Genomic DNA, 7,423 nt, shown 5'->3' with positions numbered 1-7,423 from the left:
GTAATACAGTGAAGGATAAATATCACATGGCATCCCTTATATGTGGAATCAAAAAATAAGTAATACAAATGAACTTATTTGCAAAACATAAAGAGACTTAAAGACTTAGAAAACGAACTTATGGTTGCTGGGGCAAGGGATGATTGGGGGCTTTAGAAAGGTCACATATACACTGCTATGTTTAAAGTGGATAACTAATGGGATCCTATTCTATAACACATGGAACTCTGCTCAATTTTATGTACCAGCCTGGATGTGAGAGGGGTTTGGGAGAGAAAGGATACACATATATGTGTGGTTGAGTTTTTTCACTGTTCACCTGAAACTATCACAGCATTGTTAATCAGCTATACCCCAATACAAAATGTTTCCTTAAAAAATAAAAATTAAATTAAAAAATATTTAAATCTACAAACAATAAATGCTGGAGAGGGTGTGGAGAATAGGGAACACTCTTGCATTGTTGGTGGGAGTATAAACTGATACATCCACTATGGAGAATGGTATGGAGATTCCTTTAAAAACTAGGAATAAAACTACCATATGACCCAGCAATCCCACTGCTGTTCATATATCCTGAAGAAACCATAGGTGAAAAAGATACATGTACCCCAATGTTCATTGCAACACTATGTACAATAGCTAGGACATGGAAGCAACCTAGATGTTCATTGACAGATGAATGGATAAAGAAGTTGTGTTACATATATAGAATAAAATGCTACTCATCCATAAAAAGGAATACATTTGAGTCACTTCTAATGAGGTGGATGAACCTAGATCCCATTATACAGAGTGAATTAATAAAGAGAAAAATAAATACTGCATATTAACACACATATGTATATGGAATTTAGAAAAACAGTACTTATGTACCTATTTGCAGGGCAGCAATGGAGATACAGACATAGAGAACAGACTTGTGGACACAACTGGGGAAGCAGAGGAAGGGATGAATTTAAAGAGTAACATTGAAAAATACACCTTGGCATATGTAAAATACATAGTCAGTGGAAATTTGCTGTATAATGCAGGGAGCGCAAAACTGGTGCCCTATGACAACCTAGAGGGGTGGGATCACATGGGAGATGGGAAAGAGATTTGAAACAGAAGGGAAATATGTATACCTATTGCTGATTCATGTTGAGATATGGCAGATCTTGACTGACGATGGTGACTGCAGCCATGAAATTAAAAGATGCCTGCTCCTTCGAATAAAAGCTATGACAAACCTAGGCAGTATATTAAAAAGTAGAGACATCAGTTTACTGACAAAGGTCTGTATAGTCAAAGCTATGGTTTTTCCAGTAGTCATGTATGCATGTGAGAGTTGGACCATAAAGAAAGCTGAGCAATTAAGAATTGATGCCTCTGAATTCTGGTTCTGGAGAAGATTCTTGATAGTCTCTTGGACTGCAAGGAGATCAAACCAGTCAATGCTAAAGGAAATCAACCCTGAATATTCATATGAAGGATTTATGCTGAAGCTGAAACTCCAATACTTTGGCCACCTGATGCAAAAATTTGACTCATTGGAAAAGACCCTGATGCTGAGAAATATTGAGCGCAAGAGAAGTAGGGGGTTACAGAGGATGAGATGGTTGGATGGCATCATTCACTCAATGGATATGAATTTGGGCAAACTCCGGGAGATGGGGTCACAAAGGATTTGACATGACTTAACAACTGAACAATGGCAGAAACCAACACAATATTGTAAAGAAATTATCCTTCAATTAAAAATAAATTTTAAAAAACTGGGAAAGGAAGAAAAGTATGGGGAGAAATTTTAAAAATGCCATTGCAGTGTAAAAACAGAAACATTAACTAAACTATAAAAAATTTGTTCTAGATACACAAAAATTTAAATTACCTTAATTAATATATATTTAAAATATAAAACATCAAATCCAACAATAGTTGCTGATAGGAAATACACTTTAAATACAAAGATTCAGATAGCTTAAAAGTAAAGCAATGGGGAAGGATACGTCATGCTAACACTATTTTTAAAAATCTAATATCTGTATTAATTTTAGGCACAGAAACCTTCACAAAAAGGAAACTTATCAGGATAATGAGGGGCACTACAAAATCATAATGGGATCATTTATACAAGAAGACATAACAATCATATATATGTATGCACCTAACAACAGGTGATTTAAAAAATGAAGCAAAAATGGGTAAAACTGAAATGATAAATGGACACATCCACTATTACAGTCCAGACTTTAACACCTTTCTAATACTAGTTAATTAATCAAACAGGCAGAAAACTGAAAGGGATAAATTTGCATGACCAGCACTACCATATTAATTTGGCCTAATTGACATTCTCAAACTCACATGAAATATTCACTAAGATAGTGAATTCTAAGCCATGAAACACAATTCAATGAATAGACAAGAAGAGAAATCATATAACCTATTTTCTCATTCCATGATGCACTAAAACTAGAGATCAGTAGAAAAAGGATAGCTAGAAGATCTCAAAATATTTGGAGATTAAGCAACACATGAGTAAAAGAAAAATTCTCAAAAATTATACATTATTTCCCAAAAATGAGCATAAAAATTCAACATCAAATTTTGTGGGATGCAATGAAAGCAATGCATTAGGAGAAATTTATATAGCATTAGATATATTGGGCATTGGACTCCCCTGATGGCTCAGCAGGTAAAGAATCCTGCAACAGTGCAGGAGACACAGAAGATGTGAGTTCAATCCCTGGATTAGGAAAATCCTCTAGATAAAGAAATGGCAAACCATTCCAGTATTCTTTCCTGAAAAATCCCATGGACAGAGAAGCATGGTGGGTTACAGTTCAAAGGGTTGCAAAGAGTCAGCGATGAGTGAGAAACTCAGCACAGGTACATATATTAGAAAAGAATTATCTAAAATCAATAAAATGGATTAAATGCACCAATCAAAAGACATAGATTGTCTGAGCAAATGAAAACAAGTGCATGTATGCATTTCCACTTACCACATCACTCTGCTTGACCCACAAAATTGTATGTAGTTATTTTATATGGTTAGGTTAATCTAATTTCCATTAAGGCTTGCAATTGTAATTATCTTTTATTTTTTCTCTGGCTACTGATTGTGAAAACTGATAAACAGTCTTTCTTATTTATTGTTTAAAAAGATGTCCTTTTATTCATGTGGAATTTAAATGCAAAATTAGAGTGTCAAGATATACCTGGAGTAACAGGCAAGCAAATTTAGCCTTGAAGTACAAAATGAAGCCAGGCAAATGCTAACAGAGTTTTCCCTGGAAAATGCACTGGTCATAGCAAGCACCCATTTCCAACAACACAAAGGATGACTCTACACAGCTACATCACCAGATGTCCAATACTGAAATCATATTGATTATATTCTTTTATATTCTTTGCAGTCAAAAATGGTGAAGCTCTATACAGTCAGCAAAATATAAGACCTGGAGCTGACTGTGGATCATATCATCAGTTCCTTACAGCAAAATTAAGGCTTAAAGAAAGTGGAGAAAGCTACTAGACCATTCAGATATGACCTAAATAAAATTCCTTACAATTATGCAGTTGAGTCTATGAATTGATTCAAAGGATTAGATCTGGTAGACAGACCTCCTAAAGAACTATGGACAGAGGTTCATAACGTGGTATCGGAGGCAGTGACCAAGCACCATCCAAAAGAAAAAGAAACACAAGAAGGCAAAGTGGTTATTTGATGAGGCTTCACAAATAGCTGAGGAAAGAAGAGAAGCAAAAAGCAAGGGAGAAAATGAAAGATATACCCAACTGAATGTAGAGTTCCAAAGAAAAGCAAGGAGAGATAAAAAGGCCCTTTTCAATGAAAAGAAATAGAGGAAATCAATAGAATGAAAAAGACTAGAGATCTCTTCAAGAAAATTGGAGATAACAAAGGAAACTTTCTTGCAGGGATGTACACGATAAAGCACAGAAATGGTAGTCTTGACAGAGGCAGGAGAGATTAAGAAAAGGTGGAAAGAATACACAGAAGAACTATACAAAAAAAGTTTGATGACCCAGATAAAAACGATTGGTGTGGTCACACACCTAGAGCCAGATATCAAGGAGTGTGAAGTCAAGTGAGCCTTAGGAAGCATTACTACCAATAAAGCTAGTGGAAGTAATGAAACTCCAGATGAGCTATTCAAAATACTAAAAGATGATGGTGTTAAAGTGCGGCATTCAATACGTCAGCAAATTTGGAAAACCCAGCAGTGGCCACAGGACTGGAAAAGGTCAGTTTTCATTCCGGTCCCAAAGAATGGCAATGCCAAAGAATGCTCAAACTACAGCACAATTGCACTCATCTCACACACTAGCAAAATAATGCTCCAAATACTCCAAGCAAGACTTCAACCGTACATGAACTGTGAATTTCCAAATGTTCGAGCTGGATTTAAAAACACCAGAAGAACCAGAGATCAAGTTGCCATCATTCATTGGATCATAGAGAAAGCAAAGGAATTCCAGAAAAACATCTACCTCTATTTCGTTGACTATAATAAGGCCTTTGACTGTGTGAATCACAACAAACTTTGGAAAATTCTTAAAGAGGTGAGAATACCAGACCACCTTGCCTGTCTCCTGAGAAACTTGTATACAGGTCAAGAAGCAACAGTTAGGACCTTACATGGAAAAATTGACTGGTTCATAATTGGGAAAGGAGTATGACAAGGCTGTATACTGTCACCCTGTTTATTTGACTTATATGCGGCATAACATCATGTGAAACGCCAGGTTGTATGAGTTACAAGCTGGAACCAGGATTGCTGGGAGAAATATAAACAACCTCAGATATGTAGATGATACCACTCTTATAGCAGAGAATGAAGAGGAACTAAAGAGCATCTTGATGAGGATAAATAAGGAGAGTGAAAAAGCTGGCTTAAAACTCAAAATTAATAAAACTAAGATCATGGCATCCAGTCCCATCACTTCATTGCAAATAGAAGGGGATAAAGTGGAAATTGTGATGGGTTTTCTCTTTTGGGGTTCAAAAATCACTGTGAATGGTGACTGCAGCCATGATATTAGAAGACACTTGTTTCTTGGAAGGAAGGCTATGACAGGCTAGGACAAACCTAAACATGATAAAGGCCATATATGATAAACCAACAGCTAACAACATACTCATTGGTAAAATGATGAAAGCACTTACTCTAAGATTAGAGAAAAGATAGGATGTCCACTCTTGCAAGGTTTATTCCTAAAAGTTTCAGAAGTCCTGTCTGTGTGTGTTAGTATTCAATCATGTCTGACTTTGAGAACCCATGGAATGTAGTCCACCAGGCTCCTCTGTCTGTGGAACTCTCCAGGCAGGAATAATGGAGTGCATAGTCATTCCTTTCTCCAAGGGATCTTCCTGACCCAGGGATAGAACCCAGGTCTCCTGCATTGCAGGCAGATTCTTTACTGTCTGCCACCAGGGAAGCTCCAAAATAACTTCAGCTGTTTGGAGATATAGAGGTGTTTAACCATTGTAAAAAAAAAAAAAAAGAGAGACAGAGAGAGAGAGAGAAAAGAAGAAAAAGAAATTTTAAAACTTCAAATTGGAAAATCGTCACTCTATGCAAATTATATAATACCATACATAGGAAATCTCAATGTTGCAACCAGAGAAATACTAGACACCATCAATGAATTTGTTAAAGTTTCAGGATAAAAATTTGTTGTTGTTTCTCAGTCACTCAATCATGGCCGATTATTTGTGACCCCATGGACTGCAGAACACCAGGCTTTCTTGTCCAACACCATTTCCCAGGGCTTGCTCAAACTCATGTCCATTGAGTCAGTGATACCATCCAATCATCTCACCCTCTGTCATCCACTTCTATTCCTGATTTCAATCTTTCCCAGGATCATGGTCTTTTCTAGTGAGTTGGCTCTTTGCATCAGATGGCCAAAGTATTGGAGCTTAAGCTTTAGCACCAGTCTTTCCAATGAACATTAAGGGTTGATTTCCTTTAGAATTGACTGGGTTGAGCTCCATGCAGTCCAATGGACTCTCAAGAGTTTTCTCCAACACCACAGTTCAAAAGCATCAATTCTTTGGCCTTCTTTATGGTCCAACTCTCACATCCATACATGAGTACTGGTAAAACCATAGCAATCTTGATTCCAGCTTGTGCTTCATCCAGCCCAGCATTTTACATGATGTACTCTGCATATAAGTTAAATAAGCAGGGTGACAATATACAGCCTTGACGTGCTTCTTTCCCAACATAGGACCAGTACACTGTTCCATGTTCGGGACTAACTGTTGCTTCTTGATCTGCATACGGATTTCTCAGGAGGCAGCTAACGTGGTCTGTTCCAGTTTTTTGTGATCCACACAGTCAAAGGCTTAAGTGTACTCAATGAAGGGGGAAGTAGATGCTTCTCTGGAACTCTCTTGCTTTTTGGATGATCCAACAGAGGTTGGCAATTTTATCTCTGGTTCCTCTCTGTTTTTTAAGTCTAGCTTTAACATTTGGAAGTTCGTGGTTCACATACTGTTGAAGCCTAGCTTGGAAATTTTGAGCATTACTTTTCTAGTGTGTGAGATGAGTGCAATTGTGAGTTAATTTGAACATTCTTTGGCACTGTCTTTCTTTCGGGTTAATTGAAAAGTGACGTTTTCAAGTCCTGTGACCACTACTGAGTTTTCCAGATTTGCTGGCATATTGACTGCAGCATTTTCACAGCATCATCTTTTAGGTTTTGAGATAGCTCAGCTGGAATTCCATCACCTCAACTAGCTTTGTAGTGATGTTTCCGAAGGCCCACTTGACTTTGCACTCCAGGATGTCTGTCTCTAGGTGAGTGATCACACCATTGTGGTTATCTGGGTCATTAAGATCTTTTTTTTGTATAGTTCTTTTGTTTATTCTTGCCACCTCTCCTTAATACCTTCTGCATCTGCTACATCTATACCATTTCTTTAATTTGAGTCTGAATTTTGCAATAAGGTGTTCATGTTCTGAGCCACAGTCAGCCCCTGGTCTTGTTTTTGTTGGCTATATACAGCTTATCCATGTTTGGCTGCAAAGAATATTATCAATCTGATTTTGGTACTGACCATCTGCTGATGTCCATGTGTAGAGTCATCACTTTTGTTGTTGGAAGAAGGTGTCTGCTATGACCAGTGCCTTCTCTTATTAAAACTCTGTTAGCCTTCACCCTGCTTCATTTTGTACTCCAAGGCCAAACTTGCCTGTTACTCCAGGTATCTCTTGACTTCCTACTTTTTCATTCCAGTCCCCTATAATGAAAAGGACATCTTCTTTGGGTGTTAGTTCTAGGTCTTGTCGGTCTTCAAAAAACCATTCAACTTCAGCTTCTTCAGCTTTAGTGGTTGGGGCATAAACTTGGATTATTGTGACATTGAATGGTTTTCCATGGAAAATGAATAGAAAAGATCATTATT

Source organism: Odocoileus virginianus, chromosome X (assembly GCF_023699985.2).
Source record: "Odocoileus virginianus isolate 20LAN1187 ecotype Illinois chromosome X, Ovbor_1.2, whole genome shotgun sequence".
NCBI lineage: Eukaryota > Metazoa > Chordata > Mammalia > Artiodactyla > Cervidae > Odocoileus > Odocoileus virginianus.
This window is presented reverse-complemented; position numbering follows the sequence as displayed.